Source organism: Acinonyx jubatus, chromosome D1 (assembly GCF_027475565.1).
Source record: "Acinonyx jubatus isolate Ajub_Pintada_27869175 chromosome D1, VMU_Ajub_asm_v1.0, whole genome shotgun sequence".
Classification (NCBI taxonomy): Eukaryota; Metazoa; Chordata; class Mammalia; order Carnivora; family Felidae; genus Acinonyx; species Acinonyx jubatus.
The window spans coordinates 64633446-64655218 of record NC_069390.1 but is presented as its reverse complement, the minus strand read 5'-3'; the positions used below and the strand labels follow the sequence as shown (position 1 = coordinate 64655218).

At 39.2% G+C, this 21773-nt stretch overlaps 1 long non-coding RNA gene across 1 annotated transcript in view; it reads left to right on the top strand.

Annotated features, from left to right (window-relative positions):
* Positions 1 to 21773, top strand: part of LOC128311877 (uncharacterized) — a 45924-nt gene that overhangs the window by 13823 nt on the left and 10328 nt on the right. The window lies entirely within an intron of this gene.

Below are 21773 nucleotides of genomic sequence, written 5' to 3'. Positions count from 1 at the left end.
GAAAGGTAGTAAGATTTTTAAACCCATGCTATTTTAAAGAAGTATAAAAGGGGTGCCTGGGTGGATCAGTCGGTTAAGCGTCCGACTTCAGCTCAGGTCATGATCTCACAGTTTGTGGGTTCGAGCCCCACGTCGGGCTCTGTGCTGACAGCTCGGAGCCTGGAGCCTCTTTTGGATTCTGTGTGTGTGTGTGTCTCTCTCTCTGCCCCTCCCTCATTCATGCTCTGTCTCTCTCTGACTCAGAAATAAACATTAAAAAAAATTAAAAAAAATAAAAAAAGAAGTATAAGAAACATCCTGCTAAAAACGTGTGTGAAAGATCCTGTTCTTGCACTCACATCAACATTGACTATCATTCTTTTTTTTAAATACCCATTTGATAAAGGGAAAGAAAGCTTACTGTAATTTTAATTTCTCTAATACTACTGAAGTTTTATGGCTTTTTATGTTCCTGGCCTCTTCTGCTTTGTGTCTGTGTGTGACACACAAACATCTTTTCTTCATTTTCTTTTGGAATGTCTGTTTCTTACTGATTTGTAAAATTATACTAAGAATATGAACTTTATTTTATGTAGCAAAGAATATGAACTTTATTTTTCCCAGTTTCTCTTGTTTTGTTTGTGGGACGTTTTGACACAAAGAAGCTTTTCATTCTTGTGTAAGCAAATCTATTGAACAATTTGTGTTTTCCTCTTTTGCCTTCTTCCCTGTGGAAAGGCTTTCTCCATCCCACAGTTGACTTTGTTATCTTCTAATGGGCTGGGTTTTGAAGGAAGCAAGGGACATGGATTGACCCAGAGGAGGAGGAGGGGATTTAAGGACTCAGGGCAGATGCAATGATGGGGCTGATGCAGGCAGGAGGAGGAATGAGGCCCAGGGATTGGCAAATAGAAATGGGATTGCATCAGTCTATGGAAGGTAGGCAAGGCGAGGAAACTATATAGGCTTGGGGCCTTGAAGGCCAGGTCGTGGAGCCTGGTACTGACTTGTTAAACAGAAAATAGCGACTCATGCCAGCTTCTCCCAAAGGGGAATCCCAGTGGGAAAAGAATAGTAAATAAGGATAAATTTGCAGAAAGTTGCGCAGTACGGCAGCCAGAAGGGCTGGGACAATTGCTGCAATCCAAGCCCCAGGTGATGACATACTAAATTGGCACAGCCGGCTGGAGAAGTGGACTGGAAGAGGCAGGTCCAAGAAATGTTTCTGTAGGGAAAGCAACAAAAAATGCATAACAGCAACAAGAACAGGACACCAGGACATCAGGAGACATACAAAAGACAGACGCTGTAACTTCTGGGTGCTGATAGCATATCCGCAAGCACCTATCCAATGGCTTACTGGTGAAATGAAGGAGGCTTGATGTCAAGCAGGAAACAGGGGTTTGGTTCTCTCCTCCCCAACACATGACTATGAGTAAGACCTTTGCTTAAAGGAAGATAAAGCAGCTTTCTGTCTCCGTAGGGATGTTTGGAACCCAACTGATTAATGAGCACAGAGCCTAAAAGGTGTAATTTTATGAAATGACAATATCCATGTTGGTATCATTGCTTATGGTAAGACCTTCTAAGAAGGGTTACCAGATGAAATACAGATCTCAGTTACATTTGAATTGCAGATACACAGTAAAAAATTTTTTAGTACAAGTATGATCCAAAGGTTATACGGGAGATGGTTATATCTACAGAATTATTGGGGTGCCTGGGTGACTCAGTTGGTTAAGCATCTGACTTCAGCTCAGGTCATGATCTCCAGTTCATGGGTTCAAGCCCCGTGTCAGGCTCTGGGCTGACAGCTTGGAGCCTGGACCCTGTTTCAGATTCTGTGTCTCCCCCTCTCTCTGCCCCTCCCCCACTCACACTCTGCCTTGCTCTCTCTCAAAAATAAACATTAAAAAAAATTACAGAATATTTACCGTTTATCTGAAATTCAAATTTAACTTGGTGTCCTGTATTTTTATTGACTAAATCTGGAAACCCTTCCTATAAGAGGAGATTCCAGAAGCCTCCAAGAATATGGCAATTTTTACCCGAGGTTGTTGGCAGCTGGGAAATGGAAAACATGGCAGGAAATTTCAACTGCCTAAAGAAGAGAAGATGCCAATCAAGCAGGAGTAAGGATGATAAATGCTGAATTGATGAATCAATAGATTCTTGTTTCTTGAGTACTTGCTTGGAAGTGTGCTAGGTACTACAGGGGCTTCACTCAGGAGCTTACAACGAATTTTATTTTATTTTATTTTATTTTATTTTATTTTATTTTATTTTGTTATGTTATTTTTTTTAAGTAATCTCTACATCCAATGTGGGGCTTGAACTCAACAACTCTGAGATCAAGAGTAGCATGCTCCTCCAACTGAGCCAGCTAGGTGCCCCTGAATTTTATTTTATTATTATTTTTTTAATGTTTATTTATTTTTGAGAGAGAGAGAGAGTGAGCAGGAGAGGCGCAGAGATAGAGGAGTACAGAGAATACGACGCAGGCTCTGCACTGGCAGCAGAGAGCCTGATTTGGGGCTCCAACTCGTGAACTGTGAGATCATAACCTGAGCCAAAGTCGGAGGCTCAACCAACTGAGCCACTGTGGCACCCCTGAATTTCAAATTAATTCCCAGGGTGCTTGGGTGGCTCAGTCAGTTAAGTGACCAACTCCGGCACAGGTCCTGATCTCGTGGTTCGTGAGTTCAAGCACTACATCTGGCTCTCTGCTGTTTGCATGGAGCCCTCTTAGGATTCTCTGTCTCCCTCTCTCTGCCCCTCCCACACTCACATGTTTGTGCATGTGCTCTGTCTCTGTCTCTCAAAAATAAATAAACATTAAATTCGTTGCTAGAGTTAGTCATTTTAACAAGCAGGTATTGAGAACCTATATGCTGGGTTCAGGACTTGGCACCAAATTCTCAGATGAGGAAGATAGTGTTGGAACTTACAACGATAGGGAGACTAGAATAAGGAAAAAACATTTGGAGACCAATTCAAGATGGAATCTAATTGACATCTAAATGTGTGGCTTCTAAGAGCAACCGGGTGAGCTAAGAAGTGCGGTCTCTATCTTCAGGGCTTTCCTTAGTTAGCTTCAAAAGGCGGCCATAGTTCAAAGGATATAGCGATCAACTGAAGGTCACATATTAATTAAAGGACAGGGGCTCTGAGCCAAGTCTTGAGTCACTCTAAAGTTCTTTCCGGGACACAACACTGCTGCTATAAGGAAGAGCTCATGAAACATGCCAGTTGTTTGTCCCCACAGGAAGATGAGCAGTCTGTCCTCACAGGAATATCTTCTGAGAAGAAAGTGCTAAGCAGGAGCATTCTTCTCCAGCCTCCTCCTTACTCCCAAGACCTTGGATTCTCTGTGAGACTAATTTCTTCTGTGAGGAAGCTGAGAGTGTGGATGAGTTTTCCTGATGGGGATGAACGTTGGTGAGGGATTCCTTGCTTGACAGACCTGGAAAAACTGACTAGCCTTTCCTTCTGCCAGAGCTCTCCTTCATGTCCTCCTCTATCAGCCTGATACAGGCACAGGCACAGGCACAGGCACAGATACAGATACAGATACAGATAAGAGGGAAACCTGGCGCCTTACTGATGGCACCACATCTCCTTTCTTAGGGCACAACTAGTATAGGATCAGCACCAAAGGGCCTAATATTTTTAAGAGTACTTCACAATTTATAAAGGGCTATAATCCATGCATTTCTCTTGTTACTTGTTTTCAGATGGGGAACCCAGATCTCAGAGATAATAGGTGATTAGTCCAAGTATGCGCTGCTGAGAAATGCTAGGCTTGGGACTTGGGGTGTCGGTTCTTCTAATGGTAAATCTCACACTTTGCTCACATCACAGCTGCCTGTCTTCTAGGCAATTCCTTGTAAACATACCAGTAAAACCCTGTTCCTGGGGCCCATCTTCTGAGGACTTGAGCCCTTGGATATGAGAACTTATAAGGGATTTGCCTCTAACTCTCACCTTTCTTTCTCTGGTAATAAAAGCTAAGATTTACTGAGCACATTCTGTGTACCATACCTCATCATGCTAAGTAGTTTACAGTCTCCATTTATTTAATCTCCACTACCATCACATATGTGTATACTCATATACACTGTGTGTGTGTGTGTGTGTGTGACTTGCTCAACCTCACATACTAGTAATTGAGTGGGGCAGAATTCTAGCATTTTATACTTTATTATTATTGCATGGACTTTATGTTATATACTTTCCCGTTCCTTTTCTAGACTGTTGTTCTCATCTTTGAAATGCACAAAGTGACAATCAAACATGCTTTCATTTTTAAATTTTCACATTTCTTTTCTACATGTTTATTCTGTCACAGATATAAGAAGAGAACAAACTGTAATCTCCCAAAGGACTCTCAATTTGGATTTTATTTTACTAGTTGGTAAAGAACAATCATTCGTGAGTACAGTTTTAGGGTCATGTTTATATTTATGCCGTGAGTCAAAAATATTTGTTTAAATCTCCAAAGCTTAACTATTGACTTATTCAGGCTTAACCATGTGCTTTTCCAAAACGTGAGTCCTTCTGTCTCCAGCAATGTTCTAGTCTTTCAAGGGTCTACCTTTAATAAAGATTCTACCACAGTTTCTCAATTACATATGAATGGCCCAATTTTTTTAAGTTTATTTATTTATTTTGAGAGAGACAGAGAGAGTGAGCAGGCGAGGGGCAGGCAGGGATAGAAAAAATCCCAAGCAGGCTCCATATAGTCAGTGCAGAACCCCATGCGGGGCTCAACTCGGGGAGCTCAAACTGAGGAACTGTGAGATCATGACCTGAGCTGAAACTAAGAGCCAGACACTTAACTGATTGAGCCACCCAGGCGCCCTGTGAATGACCCACTTTTTAAACTTAGGGTGGGGGTGCCTGGGTGGCTCAGTAGGTTAAGTGTCCGACTTCAGCTCAGGTCATGATCCTACGGTTTGTGGGTTGAAGCCCACATTGGGCCCTAGGCTGACAACTCAGAGCCTGGAGCCTGCTTCAGATTCTGTGTCTCCCTCTCTTTGCCCTTTCCCCATTTATGCTCTCTCTTTCTCTCTCTCAAAAATAAATAAATATTAAAAAAAAAAACTTAGGGTGAACTTTACAGGACTGGCATTTCAAGGAAGGGTCAGAGTATTTGTTTGCTTGTTTGTTTTCTAATGTATTTATTTATTTTGAAAGACAGAGAAAGTGTGCATGTGAGAGGGAGCAGGGGAGGGGCAGAGAGACAGGGAGAGAGAGAATCCCAAGCAGGCTCCCCACTGTCAGCACAGGCAGGGCTTGGTCTCACAAACCAAGAGATCATGACCTGAGCCAAATCAAGAGTTAGACGCTTAACCAACTGAGCCACCCAGGTGCCCCAGGTTTTTTGTTTAAGGCATACATCTTCTTACCTTTCATTGAGGAGGTCCCTGTGTTGATTTCTAAGCTTCAGGATGAGAGAGGAAGTCACAAAGAAGAGAGAGGGTCTGGGGCAGGAATGGGGGCTGGTACCTTCTTGATAAGAAAGATCCAGAATGGAGTCCCTGCATGCTCACCCCTTCTACTTGGTTGATTAACAAATATATACTGAGCACCTACGATGCCTATGTGCTGGCTGTATAGGGACCCTGGCCATACCCTCCCAGCACATGGGGTAAACAGAAAAGTTAATAGGTCATTTCAGGTTTCCTCTTCCTACACAAAATGCATGCAGACTATAATAAAGGATCAGTGCCCCACTTTAAGTTCTAATCACAGATCCTGATCTGCCAGTTGGAGACCATGGGTTTTTTTTTTTCTTTCTTCAAGTTCACATATTTTGAGCTTTTACTATTTGCTGGGTGATGTGCTAGTTATATATTCTTCATCTAAAACTCTGTTTCCTTGTCTGTAAAACAGAGGCAATAAAGTTAGCTACCTCTCGGGTTTATATTAAATGAGATGATAATAATAGCTACAATTTGTTGAGAGTGAGCACCATACCAGGAACCATGGTAGGTGTGGTAATTATTTCATTCCACCCTTGCCAAACCCATGAGGTAGGTCCTTGCGTTTTGGCCACATTTCACAGATAAGCACACTGAGGCTCAGACTGGTTAAGTACCCTGCCCAAGCTTACACATAAAAAAATAAGTGACAAAAGTTTGGATTCTAATATAGGTTGGTCAGAGGTTCTAGCTATGTACTCGGCTAGTGATCCATGGTGTTTTCATAACAAAAGTACAGGAAGATTAGAATGCACGGTTTGGCAATGGCTGCTCTCTGTTGGTTCTCTTTAATACATTCTGCAACACTATGGATAGGTTTAAAAATTAAAATCTATCATTTTCTTTGTTAAACAATATTCAACAGATTTATTTTGATCAAACAAATAGAAAAACAAGGTCATCCTTTCAGCGCTTGGAAGCTAATTTCCACTGCAAACTCCCTTTTTGCCTTAATTTTTTCCTGGGTAAACACAGGCTTTGGTGACCTTTAGGAGCAACACTGAAGGGGAAAAATTCACCAAAGAGCAACACATAGACTGAACTAAAAGTGAGAAGTTAGAGAGTGGGAAGGGAATTAATGCTTATTAAACTCTTCTATATGTGGTCATCTTAAATATGTAATTCACTCACTTTGCTCAATAAGATTTCTTGAGCATCTGCTTCTGCTTGGAACTGTGCTGCTGATGATCTATCAAGTTCTCGCCACAACATTGCAAAATGAGGTCGCAGAACCTCAAAGTGAAGTAATTTGCCCAAGATCACATGATCACTTGTTGACAGAACCTAGTTTCAAACTCTGGTCAGACTACTTTCAGTGTGTGCTATTTTCATCATACCTTCCTGCTTTGCCCAGGTGATGATGGGAAAGGATCCTTTGAGATTCTAAGTTGGCAAGCCCATGTTTAAGTCCCAATGGATACATTCAAATTGCTCCCCCGTCCTTTGGTTTCCATTGGTTGACTCATACTTCCAGAGAAGGTGGGAAATTAGGGGAGACCAATAAAAGATCTCTGTAAGAAATCTTTCTTACGGATTCAGGAACCTAAGCGTTTCTTGAAGCACTATTTTGTAAAATTTTCAGTAACTCTGAATTTGGCTTTGAAGAAATAAATGCCGTTTAGGCATTGCTGATTGCTTTGGAAATTCTCTAAATACCTCAGTTTCCCAGAGGCTGGAAGTTTTGCAGTGAGTGTAGTGAATGCACATCTCAGAGGCAGGTCACTACAGCTGGTGGGGACACAGGCTTCTTCACGGACATGTGACAGAATTCTCCAGGCACAAACAGGCTAGGGGCCAGGCAGTGCTCTGAGCAATCCAAATGGAGCTAGAAACAAGAGGCAGTGAGTAAAAATGTTTCACGAGATAAACCACAGGGTCAGTCTTAAACTCGCCCCTGTCAGCTATGTGGAGAAGCACATGTTTTTAGAATATTTTGAATTATTCTCCTACGCGCTGGAAAACAAACATCAAAAAACCCAGCTTGCTCTTCAGTTCTGTGGCTGCAGTGTTGACCATCACCATCTTGTTTTTTCCTTCTTACATTGCTTGGTATGATGAAGACACAAATCAAAATAGTCTACCTTTGTGGCATCTGGCTGGCTCAGTTGGTTAAGCGTCCGACTTCAGCCCAGGTCATGATCCTACGCTTCATGGGTTCAAGCCCCACGTTAGGCTCTGTGCTGACAGATCAGAGCTCAGAGCCTGAGGCATGCTTCGGATTCTGTGTCTCCCTCTCTCTCTCTGCCCCTCCCATTTGCACTCTGTCTCTCTGTCTCCCCAAAATAAATAAATATTTTTAAAAAAGATAGTCTACCTTTCAGAAAAGAATTTACCTCTCCATAAATATCTCATTGCTTAAAGAAAATCTTTCATGTCAATAAACTTTTATTGAGTTCTTAATATGCGCCAGGCTGATGATAAAGTGATGAATGGCTCCTGCTTTCAGGAAGCCTCCAGTCTAGTGGAGAAAAAGCATAGATATGCAGAGTAATACTCAGAATACAATGGAGTATTTTTCACAACTGAGGTATTTTCAAGGAAGGTTGAAGTGTGCTGGTGCCGGGTAAACCTGGACTTACGTCCCTATGCTTCCTAATGACACTGAGACTTTGATCAGTTACTCTCATCAATCAGCAGCTTATTCCTCTGTTAGAGCTAAACATCTCATGGGACTGTTGTGAGATGCTGTACAGTAGCAGTCGCCTATGTTATCAAGGTGATAGGCCATAATTTGCTTAACCACTGCTCTGTTTTTATTTTTGAAAACGAATATGTGTGCCTGATTAAAAAAAAAATGCAAACAGTACTGACGAGTATAAAGTGTAAGCTCTCTATATCTTGTCCCAAATTCACCTCCTCAGAGGGAACCACTCTCTTCCAGCCTTTTTATATCACCCCAGAGATGTTTTAATACTTACAACATATATGCACCTACATATATTTTAAAATTCCATACAGATGATAGCATCCTATATACACTGTTCTGCACTTCACTTTTTATTAATTTTCAAAATCTTTCTATATGAGTGCACATAGATTACATCATTCCTTTTTTGTGTCTCTGTAGAATTACATTTTAGGGACATGCTGCAATTTACATAACCATTATCCTGTTGATAGATCTTTTGGTTATGCTCCATCTTTTGCTGTTACAATGGTGCAAGGAATATTCTTCATGTATATCTTTGCATGTGTATTTCTGCAGGATAAATGGGATGCTGGGTCAAAGTTATGGTCATTTTTGATAGATACTGTCAAACTGGTTGTTTAAAAAGATTGTACTCCTTGGGGCACCTTGGTGGCTCAGTCAGTTAAGCATCTGACTCTTCATCTCAGCTCAGGTCATGATCTTACTCTTCGTGAGTTTGGGCCCCTCATCAGGCTCTGCATTGGGAGCATGGAGCCTTCTTGGGATTCTGTCTCTCCCTTTCTCTCTACCCCTCCTCTGCTTGTGCTCTCTCTCTCTCTTAAAATAAATAAACTTTAAAAATAAAATAAAATAAAAATTAAAAGATTATACTCCTTTACATTCCTATCAACAATGTATTAGAATATTTCCCCACACCGTAGCCAAAATAATGTATTGTCAAACTTTTTCATCTTTGCCAACTGACGAAAAATAATATCTTACTTAATTTTAATATTCAGATCTCTTAATTTAAGTGAAGTTGAATATTTTTGTCATGTGTTTAAAAGCCACCTAGAGATCCTTTTGTTTAGAAAGTTTGCCATAACTTAATCCAAAAACAGAAAATTGAAGAAGATAATAGAAGACAGTGGTTAACATAGAACCCTGTTTGACATCAAAGACAAAAGTTGAAGGAGACAAATCTGTGCAATAAAGATTGGGCATTAAAAGTATTTAGGCAAGGGGCACCTGGCTGCCCCAGTTGGTGGAACATGTGACTCTTGACCTGGGAGTTGAGAGTCTGAGCCCCACGTGGAGTAGGGAGCTCCTGGGTGGCTCAGTCTGTTAAGCGTACGACTTAGGCTCAGGTCATGTTCTCACAGTTCGTGCATGGGTTCGAGCCCCGCATCGGGCTCTGTGCTGACAGCTCGGAGCCTGGACCCTGCTTCGGATTGTGTCTCCCTCTCTCTTCCCCTTCCCAGCTCATGTTCTGTCTCTCTCTGTCTCAAAAATAAATAAACATTAAAAAAATAAATAAATAAATAAAAAGGCATTTAGGCCAGAAAAGTTGACTCATAATCAGAAATGTGTTTTGAGGAGCTCTGGACAGCATAGAAGATATGCTAGAAGTAGCAAGACTGGAGCAAAGGGTATAATTAAAAAGTTGTTGCAATAATCTAAGCAAGAGACAATAGTATCCTGAACGAAGGCATTGCCAGAAAAAACGGAGATGATGAAACCAATTTGAGAAGGCTTTTGGGGGCAGAATCAAAAGAACTGTGATAACCCAGTAAATTTCACATATGAAAGAAAGAAGCCATTTAGGCAAATGAATGGACTACAAAGAAAGGGAGTACGTGGTTAAGAATTTGGCCTCTGATATTACGAAACACTAAGTAAAGGTTTTGTTAATTATACATACATTTATATATACATGAGTATCAAATAAATGAAAATAATACACATACACACTGGGGGTGCTTGACTGGCTCAGTTGGTAAAACATGCAACTCTTGATCTTGGGTTTGTATGTTCAGGCCCCACAAACAGTGTAGAGATTGCTAAAAATAAAAATCTTAAAAAAAAATACACACACATTGCATTTATTCAATTTCACAGTACCCTTAATAGAGAAAATATTATAACTCATTTAAATATTAAAAAACCAAATTAGAAAAGTTAAGTAACATACGCAAAATGTTAAAAAACCTGTTGGGTTGTCCTGATTCATATCAGAATTCAAAGGCAGACATATCTGACTGCAAGACAAATGCTATTTATGCTATCCCAAGTTACCTATGCTTAAAGACAAAATTTAGGGAGACAAAATAATCTTGCATCATGCGGGGAAGCAAAGTGCCCACAACACTTGAAAAGCACCAGGAATTATTTCCTGAGCTACCATATCATCAGTTTAGTTTAAATATGACAAATATGACAATTCTCAGAGGAACCCATTATAATTCATACTTGTCTCCATTCTGAATTGACCAGGGTTACCCTCTTTACAGGAGAAAAAAAACAACAAAAACCTCTTCCCTTCCCCCCAGTCATTTCTTTGTAAGTCATTTGGGAAACCCTGTCAAATTGTATTATGTCTTTTGACACTGTAAATATAGTCATATTCAAATGTTACACAAAAATGTCTCACCAAGAAGATAACATGTTCATTAAATATATTGACCGTTAAATTGGACGGGGATTGTGAACACATAATTAACATAATTACTTTGGAAGAGTAATGGGCTGCTGAGGGGGGAAAAAAAGCCTGATTGTTCGGAACTGGATGTTATATAGTATCTGTAAAAGTAGACTCTATGTTACTGCTCGCCTTGAAGAAATCATATGTTTATATTTCACTCAACACTGATCAACTTGCTAGCTTCCTTCCATATGCATTATTAGTTTATTTTCAGTCTTTCCATTGAATAAATGCCTTCAGACTTGTAACCAGCTAGTGTTTGCTGAGCCTAGCAAGGTAAATGATTGTACAGCTGTTTAGTTTTTCATTTCCAAAGCTAATTATACACTTCATGCACTAAGTTCTTAAGGAAGACAGTCTTTTTTTTTTAATTGTTTTAATGTTTATTTATTTTTGAGAGAGAGAGAGTGCAGAGGGGGGTAGGGGCAGAGAGGGAGACACAGAATCCAAAGCAGGCTCCAGCTCTAAGCTGTCAGCACAGAGCCTGATGTCGGGCTTGAACTCATGGACTGTGAGATCATGACCTGAGCCAAAGTTGGACACTTAACCGACTGAGCCACCTAGGTGCCCTGAAGACAGCCTTTAAAAAAATTAAACACTAAGAGAAAACCAAAAATATGAACAAAGATATCTAACAAATGAACATTAACTTCCCAGGTATTGAATTATAAAGGTAAAGAAATGACATAATAACTCTTCAGAAAAATAGCACAAAAGTACAAGTTTCAAATTTCCCAAATTTGGACCAAGATAAAGAGGGAATTTGATATCAGATCAGACTAAAAAAAAAACAAAAAACAAGGAAGAGAAGATGAGAAACCCCCAAAAGCTATGATCATCTTTGCAAACACCTGAGGAGTAAGTAGCCTACGAAGAGAGGTCAGCCTTGTTCTCTATGAGGATTCAGACAGGAAACTAGAGATTAAGATCTGCCTGGAAAGAGACTTTCTAAGACAGCTGTTTCTTTCTCTGAGTTTCCCCAGGGAGGGGAGGAAGGGGTGATTATTCTTATTTCCTAGCGCCCCGTACAGTACCTGACACAGACCAGGGTTTATGGGAGAGAAATGAACAAATGGAATGGGTATCGTGGGAGTTCGTGAGTTCTCCATCACTGGACGTGGCTAAGAAATTGGAATGAATCCGAGAAAACGTAGGATTAGGATACACAATTGATTATATTTATGGTCCCTTCTAACTATGATTCTTATGTTCTAAGGTTCCCAAGAATTTTACAAATCATTACCATAATATAATCAGACGATTATCTGACACACTTAAAAATATATTTCCAGTCTACCCATTTCTGCCCATCTCTGTTGAAACTCTCTTAGCTGAGGCACCGTCTTTTGCTATCTGGACTACTGTACTGAACTTCTAAAACATTTCCTTAGCTCCACTTCTGCAACCAATGTAATCTTTATTATTGTAATCTGATTAGATAGCCCTCCTGCTTAAAACTCCTGATGGAAAAAAATAAAAGAAATAAAAAGTAGAAAAGAGGAAGTAAATTGTATGTTGTTCATAGATGATATAATTGCTTACCTGTGGAAAACCAAGAGAATCAACTGAGTAGCTTTTATAGATAAGAGAATTTAGTTTGGTGGTCAGGTTATAAAATTAACACATAGAAAAATTAATATACAACCTTCAAACAAACAAATAATGACCAGTTTGAAAATACAATGGAATAAATATTTTCATTAACAATAACAGCACAAAGGATAAATGTCTAGGAAGAAATTGTTAAGAAATGCACAAGGTCTATATTAAAATGCTAAGGAACACAAAAGATTTGAACAATTAGAAAAGCAGCCCCTGTTCATGGATCCAAAGACTCAAGGTCAAAAACAGAATCCATAATTTAAAGCTCACCTGATATACCTACCTGGCTTAGTATGTAGAACATATGATTCTTGATCTCAGGGTTGTGAGTTTAAGCCCCAAGTTGATAGATCTTACTTTAAATAAATAAATAAATAAATAAATAAATAAATCTCACTTAATAAAAATTCTAACAGAACTTTCTTTTTGCAATAGATGAGCTGATTTTCAAATTCATATGAGTAAAATAAATAAGAATGGCAATAAATATTCCAAAAATTAATGTAAATTCCTACCAGATATTAAAACATTTTAAAGTTATAATAACTAAAACAGAAATCAGTGATGATTTTTTTAATCAGTGAATTTTTTTTAACTTTTTTTTTTAACATTTATTCATTTTTGAGAGACAGAGAGTGACGGAGAGGGTGTGAGTGGGGGAAGGACAGAGAGAGAGAGAGGGAGACACAGAATCCGAAGCAGGCTCCAGGCTTCGAGCTGTCAGCACAGAGCAGGGCTCGAACTCACAGACTGTGAGATCATGACCTGAGCCGAAGTCGGATGCCCAACCGACTGAGCCACCCAGGAGCCCTGAGAGGAAAAACTATTAAAAATACAACCAAATATATGTAAGAATTTAATATATAGTGAAGTCTCATTTCAAATCATTGAAGAAAAATGGCTTATTCAATAATTGTTACCTAAAAAGTCAGGATATCCATCTGGGAAAAAATTAGTTTAAGGTATATGTCATACTGTATACCAAAAATAAATTCCAGGTAAATTAAAGAATTAATCATAATTCTAAAATTACTAAGAGAGAGAGGATGTATTTTATAATTTCAGAATGAAGAAAAGCAATAAATAAGTTATCATTATTCATACATGAAATGGTTATATACATAGAAAATCCAAAATAATCTACACATAGATTACTAGAATTAAAAAATGAGTTTAAGAAGTTTGCTGGATAAAGAGCCAATGAACAAATCAACTGTATTTCTATATACCAACAACAAACAGGAATGAAATTTTTAGACAGATATTTAGAAGATAACATTTAGAAGCTTCAGATACTTAGGGATAAATTCACACACCCACACACACAAATCTGCAAGATCTCTACATAGAAAACTATAAACTTCATTGAGAGAAATTAAAGACTAAGTAAAGGGAAGGCTTTACTATGTTCATGGATTGGAAGACTCAATGATTTTAAAGATGTCAATTTGCCCCTTATTATCAGTAGATTCAATTCAATTCCAATCCAAATCCCAAGAAGATTTGTTTTATTTATATAAACTCCATAAACTGATCCTAAAATTTAGAGAGACATGGAAAGGATCAATAAGAGCTAAGACATTTTTGAAAAGGAACAAGGTAGGAGTTATTGTTCTATCAGATATCAAGACTTATTATAGGAGTGCCTGGGTGGCTCAGTCTGTAAAGTGTCCCACTTCAGCTCAGGTCATGATCTCAGGGTCCATAAGTTCGAGCCCTGGGTCGGGCTCTGTGCTGACAGCTCAGAGCCTAGAGTCTGTTTCAGATTCTGTGTCTCCCTCTCTCTGACCCTCCTCCATTCATGCTCTGTTTCTCAAAAACTAAATAAACATTTTTTTTAAAAAAGACTTATTATAAAGCTATAGTAATTAGCCAGTGTATTAATGTTGCAAGGAAAGAAAATAGGCCAATAAAATAGAGCATAAAGCCCAGAAATGAACTGCCACATGAACACCTGATTTATAACAAATGTGGCACTTGAAAACACTGGGACAGACAGTTTTTTAATAAATGGAGCCGGTGGTGGGTGGGGTGGGTGGGGTGGGTGGGGGTGGGGGGAGTTGGGGGCTGGCTCAATCGGTTAAGTGTCTGACTTTGGCTTAGGTCATGATCTCATAGTTCATGGGTTTAAGCCCTGCATCAGGCTCTGTCTGTGCTAACAACACAGAGCCTTCTTGGGATTCTCTCTCTGTCTCCCTCTCTCTGCCCCTCCCCCAGTGGTGCACACTCTCTCTTAAAATAAATAAAACTTTTTTTAAATAAATAAATAAATAAATAGTGCTGGGTCATTAGAGATATATATGCTAAAAAAAGGAAAGACAATATACAAAACCATAAAGAAAAGCTAGAAGTTATCACCATGAAAATTCAGAATGGTGGTTACATCTTGATGGGAGGGAAGGGGCATAAGGAGGCTTTGGGGATGCTAGCAGTGTTCTGTTTTCTTGACATCACTGGTGGTTACTTGGATGTTTGTTTTGTGATCATTGAGTTAAAACATGTTGCTTTGTGGACTTTTTTGTACATGTATTATATTTCACAATTTGAAATACAGTTTTTAAAAAGCTTTCTCCAGAGAGAAAGCAAATGTGGCAAAATGTCAACAATTGCTGCAACTAGGTGAAGAGTATTGCACTATTCTCCCAACTTTTCTGTTGGTTTGAACATTTGAAAACAGGGGCACCCAGGTGGCTCAGTTGGTTAAGTGTCTGACTCTTGCTCTTGGCTCAGGCCTTGATCCCAGGGTCATGAGTTTGGACTCTGTGCTGTGCTTGAAGCTTACTTTTAAAAAAATTAAGTCTATGGAGGAGGAGAAGGAAAAAAAAAAAAAAGAGGTTAGAGAGGGAGAGAGCCAAAGCATAAGAGACTCTTAAAAACAAAACAAACTGAGGGTTGATGGGGGGTGGGAGGGAGGGGAGGGTGGGTGATGGGTATTGAGGAGGGCACCTGTTGGGATGAGTACTGGGTGTTGTATGGAAACCAATTTGACAATAAATTTCATATTAAAAAAATTAAAAAATAAAAACTAAAAACAATTGGAGGAAAATCTCTTTTAATCTAGGTGGCTCTGTGGTCACTGCCCCATTTCATCCCCTTACATTATGGCAAAGCTCCTTGAAAGTATCTCAGGTCAGGGTCTCCAGTTGCTTTCCTCCAACTGTCTCTTGTACGTATTTCTACCAAGGTTTTGCTTCCACTACAGCAGGAAACTCTTCTCTAGGTCACCGATGACCTCCATGTTGCTAAATCCAATGATCATGTCTCAGTCCTCATCTTTATATACTTGCAGCATTTTTACACCATTGATGTCTTTCCTTCCTGACACATTTTCCAGCTTTCAGGACACTTGCCTGACTTTTTTTTTTTTTTTACTATTCCAGGTATTTCTTGTCATTCTCCTTTCCTTTCTTCTTCTTCATCTTCCCTGACTTCTAAATATTGAAGTGGCCTGGGGCTTTTTGCCCATGGATAGCATATGGACACTTCATATCTTTAGTTAAATGTAAGTTTTTTTTAAGCAAGGCCTTGTCTGGCCACTTTTATCTAAAATTGCAACCTTACACTTCTTAACTCCTTTTCTTAGTTTGTTAAAATATTCTTCCTGGGGTGTCTGTTTGGCTCAATCAGTAAAGTATGTGATGCTTGATCTTGGGGTTGTGGGTTCAAAGCCCCATGTTGGATGTAGAGATTACTTAAAAAATAAAATCTTGGGGCACCTGGGTGGCTCAGTCAGTTGAGCATCCATCCACTTCAGCTCAGGTCCTGATCTCATGGTTGGTGAGTTCAAGCCCCACTTCAGGCTCACTGCTGTTAGCTCAGAGCCTGCTTCTGATCCTCTGTTCCCCTCTCTCTGCCCCTTTCCTGCTTGTGCTCTCCCCAAAATAAGTAAATACAAATAACATAACATAACATAACATAACATAACATAACATAACATAAAAATAAAATAAAATCTTCAGGGGCACCTGAGTAGTTCAGTCAGTTAAGCATCCGACTTCAGCTCAGGTCATGGTCTCATGGTTCATGGGTTTAAGCCCTGCATCAGGCTCTGCACTGGCAGTGTGGAGCATGCTTGGGATTCTCTCTCTCCCCCTATCTCCTCCCTTCCCCCACAGGCGTGGATTCTCTCATAATAAATAAATAAATAAACTTAAAAAAATAAAATCTTCAAAAGTAAATAAATAAAATATTCTCCCTAGAACTATCTAAAAATGGTATTTTGTTTTCTTATTTAGTTTCCTGCCTGCCTTTCCCACTACAATGTAACTTTCAAAAATTACTTTTGGCATACCTAAAACTAATATAACATTGTGTGTCAATTATACTTCCATTTAAAGAAGTTACTTTCAATGTTATTGCTGCATGCCCAGAGCCTGGAACAGTGCCTGACATACATTAGGCACTCAATCAGTATTTGCTGAATACTTAATGAATTACAGTTAAAGTAAAATCTATAATCCTAGCTTCTAAAATGCTGCTTAATTTGTCATCTGACAGCCTCTCCACTCTCATTTCATACCTCTTTATTTTCTCTACACATATCAAGCCCTTCCCCCACTCAGAGACCTTTGCGTTTGCTGTTCCCTCTGCAAAGAAAGTTTTTCCTGGCTATTCACATAATTGGCACCTCAGGTCTCAATTTAAATACTCACCCCTCAGAAAGGCCAACTCTGGTCACTTTTCACCTCCCATTCTATCCAATTACTCTTTTAGACATTTGTCTGTTTAGTTCCTTCATAGTACTCATCTATCACAATTTTCCTAATTTATTTGATGACTTTTTTTGGATGGTGGTCTACCCTGGTAGAATGCAAGCTTTATGAGGATAGGGGTATAGTCTCTTTTTCACTGATATATCCCCAAGATCTAGCACAGGCCTTGCACATAGCTGGTGGTCACTAAACGTTCTATTAAGTAAATGAATGAATAAACAAATAAATAAATGAAGAAAACAACTTTCTCAGTGTTTAAAGAGGGTTCAAATAGACATAAAGGAGTTGGGCCATCACTATCCAGAGGACAAAGGACATTTGTCCTGATGCATCAAGAGTCCAAGAATGACGTACTCAGCATTCCTCTAGAGTCAACTTCTTTACAAGATCCTTTTCTCCCTCTGAATAGTCTGACTGGATACTGGAGCATAAAAAACAAAAAGAGTAAAAAGAGTAAAAAGAGTCCACCTGCACAAAATGGGGTCTTTTTGATGTACCTATCAGAGATGGCTTGAAATGCTTGGTTATGGACAATTAAGGAATGACTGGCCTTTGAGATCCAGTAGTTTGTGCTTGAAACAATGGTGGCTATGTGGGAAGAGGAACAGGAGGGTGGTTTCCTTGTGGGAGGCAAAGTACACCTTGTGTCCCACCCACTTCTCCATATATTTTATTATTATTACTTGATCAAGGTGCTTAGGGGCACCTGGGTGGCTCAGTCGGTTGGGCGTCCGGCTTCGGCTCAGGTCATGATCTCACAGTCTATGAGTTCAAGCCCTGCGTCCGGCTCTGTGCTGACGGCTCAGCTTCAGACTCTGTGTCTCCCTCTCCCTCTGCCCCTTCCCCACTTATACTCTGTCTCTCTCTTAAAATAAAATAAAAAACATAAAAAAATTAAAAAAAAAGAGCAGGGCTTATAGCAAATTAAGGTCAAGCTTGAAGGGAACAGGAAACCACAAATAGAAAAGTGCAACTTGAAAAAGTTAGAGGGGCAGATGCCATCAATTTCATAAGAAAAAGGAGCCACCAAGGGCCAAGCACTTAACTTAAATGACACCACTGAATCCTCATTATAATTCTTCATGGTAAGTATATAATTCCCAGTAACAGATGAAGAAACAGAGATCTAAAGATACAAAGGATTTGTTCAAGTTTATATATAAAATAAGCAGCACCTTTCTTTAAACCACCATCCCTCTGATGCCAAGCTTATACATTTGTCACCATACTTGCTAGTCTGCCTCCTCTTCCTCCAAATGAACAGTCTTGGACCCTCAGAACTGGCATGCCTGAGATGATTGCCCCAGAGTTCCTTTGGGGCAGTGCTGATGATATAGTTTTCTCCATTCTCAGTGACTAGCATAGTGTCTGGTACATTGCTGGCTCCTCAATAAAGGTCTATTGAATAAAAAAAATAAAACAATAAAGACGCCTGGGTGGCTCAGTTGGTTAAGTGACTGACTTTTGACTTTGGCTCAGGCCATGATTTGAAGGTCATGAGATTGAGCCCTGAGTTGGGTACCATGGTGGGTGTGGAGCCTGCTTAAGATTCTCTCTTTTCCTCTCTCTCAAAAAAAAAAAAAAAAAAAAATTAACGGCTGACTTGTGAGGCAAATACTGTAAAGTCCCTACTTTTTTCTCTCCTTTCCATCTATCCCTTCCCTTCTTAAGATGTAAAAGTATAATGCCTATGGAAACTCAATTGTTTGAGAATAGAGGCATCCGGAAAAGATTTGTTCAGTCAAAAGACTCAAGAATCCATGGCACTGCATTTGCCCTGGTAAATGAGGCAGAGCAGGGCTCCTATCAAAAATGCATTTTTTTAAAGTTCATTTATTTATTTTGAGAGAGAGAGTTACAGAGAGAGAATCCCAAGCAGGTTCTGCACTGTCAGTGAGATCATGACCTGAGCCAAAATCAAGAGTTGGATGCTTAACCTACTGCGCCATCCAAACACCCCCCAAATGCATTGTTTTTATAGAAGATAGTGCATCAAATTTGATGTCAAAGGCCCTGGATTTGAGTTCCAGCTTCATGAATGATTGTGGGTCTTTGGCTGCCATTAACATTGAAGAGCCTTAACTTTCTCACATATGAAATGGGGATAATGCAAATCCTCTCCTCCTGGGCTTGTACCCAAGGTCAGAAGAAGGCATGTAATTTGGTTAGAATGAATCCATCTATAAATGTTGACTATTCTTCTGTTTGGAGATGAGCTGGGCTTCCCTGACACTCTCAAAGATCAGGGTCTACCATGAAGCTCCAGTAGAGTCATTGCCATCAAACCTGGTGACACTGGGCTTGGGTCCAAAATTGGACACAACAGTGCTGAGACCATCAGGTGCTGTTTCTTTAGTTCTTCCTTCTAATACAGGAATTTGTTTACAGTAACAAAGAAATGGGGTCAGGAAAGCCTCTGAGGCACCAGGACTTGGGTTCCAGGTAGGGTACTATACTCAATACTATATATATGTTAAGGAGCAAAGTAAAGCGGTGCCTGGCTGGTTCAGTTGAGAGAGTATGTGACTCTTGATTTTGAGGTTCTGGGTTCAAGTTCCAGTTGGGCATAGAGCTTGCATTTAAAAAGGAAGGAAGGAAGGAAGGAAGGAAGGAAGGAAGGAAGGAAGGAAGGAAGGAAAGAAAGAAAGAAAGAAAGAAAGAAAGAAAGAAAGAAAGAAAGAAAGAAAGAAAGAAAAAGAAAGAGAGAAGGAAGGAAGGGAGGGAGGAAGGAAGGGAGGAAGGAAGGAAGGAAGGGCATAGATTTATTTAAAAAAAGAAATGGGGGAAGAAAACAGTCTGAACATGGTATACTTCTCCATTTATGTCTTCTCTAATGTCTCTGAACAGTTTTAGTCTTCTCCTTAGAGACACACGCATCTTTTGTTAGATTATGCCTAGTCACTTGATTTGTTTTAAGTAGGCTCCAGGCCCAGCATAGAGCCCAACAAAGAGCTTAAACTCATGACCTGCGATCAAGATCTGAGCTGAGAACAAGAGTTGGACACTTAACAGACTGAGCCACCCAGGTGCCTCAGGCACTTGATATTTTCAATGCTTAATTTTAAGTTGTCTATTTCAGATACTTTTAAAAACCATTTGTGGTACATAAAATGCAATTAATTTTTACATATTAGTGTTGTATCCAATAAACTTTCCAAGCTCTTTTTAAGTCTTAATAATTTATATGTAGTTGTTTTTTGATTTTCATTCTTCCTGAATATCTATCCTAAATTTTTCCCCCTTAGCTGGCTAGGACCTCTAAAGACAATGGTAAATAAAAGAAGTCTCTTATTCTTTTTTTTATTATTATATTATATTATATTAATTTATTTTTTTAATGTTTATTTATTTTTGAGAGAGCACATGTGCACCAGCAGGGAGGGGCAGAGAGAGAGAGAGAGAGTGAGAGAGAGAATCCCAAGCAGGCTCTGCACTGTTAGCACAGAGCCAGATGCAGGGCTAGAACCCACAAATCATGAGGTCCTGACCTGAGCCAAAATCAAGAGTTGGACACTCAACCGACTGAACCACCCAGACGCCCCTATTTTTTTTTTTTTTTTTAAGTAATCTCCAGGACACCTTGCTGGCTCAGTTGGTAGAGTGTATGACTCTTGATCTCAGGGTTGTGAGTTTGGGCCCATGTTGGGTGTGGAGATTACTTAAAAATACAATCTTAAAAAAAACAAAAATAAAAAGTAATCCCCACACCCAACATAGGGCTTGCACTCATGACCGCAAGAGGAAGAGTCACGTGCTCTACTGACTGAGCCAGCCAGCCATCCAAGAAGTCTCTTACTCTGGCTTCAAAGGAAAATTTTTCATCTTTAAACCATTAAGTATGATATACTTCTTAAAGTTTTCATTTATCAATAATTTAGGAAAGCTTTTGCCTCTTTAAAGTACAACCTTTAACATAGATATCCTTTGTCAATTTAAGAGTTTCTCTTCTATTCCCAGTTTGACAAGAGTTTTGTTTTTATGAATGGATGTTAAATTTTATCAAAAAATTTTCTGTATCTATTGTAATAACCATTTGTGCTTATCCCATCAATCAGTTGAGGCATAAATTACATTTTTATTTTTAAAAATATTAAACCAAACTTATACTCTTGATATAAATAAATGGTTATGATGTATATTTGGGATTTAGTTTGCTAGTATTTTATTTAAGATTTTTGTTTCCATATTCAAAAGTGAAATTAGCCTATATAACCCACTTACCTTTGCAAAGTGGGTTTTCTCATCATTCTTACAAGTGGGTTTTACCGTCTCCATTTTAGTTGTGACTCTTTAAAAGTTGAATAACTGACCAATGTCATATATAGCTAGTTGGTGGCTATGTCAGGGCTGGAAATCAAGTCTGTCCTCACACAAAGTCTATTTGCTTCCTTTAAGCTACATAGCTTCTGTGAGCATGTATCAAGGCCTTAAAACCAATTGCCTAGCTCATGAATGTTTTGAAAATATAAGACTGAGGGAAGGAACATGACAAAGGTAATAGCAATAAAAAGTTTTGGAAGGCTGTGCTAATATTCTGATTCACCAAAATCAAGGAGAAATAATTTATCGAGAAATAATAATTTTGAGGACAAAATGTGAAGCCAGGAGTCTAAGTACCCATTTATGCAATTCCACACAATCAACTCTGCAAATAAGCATGACAGAAA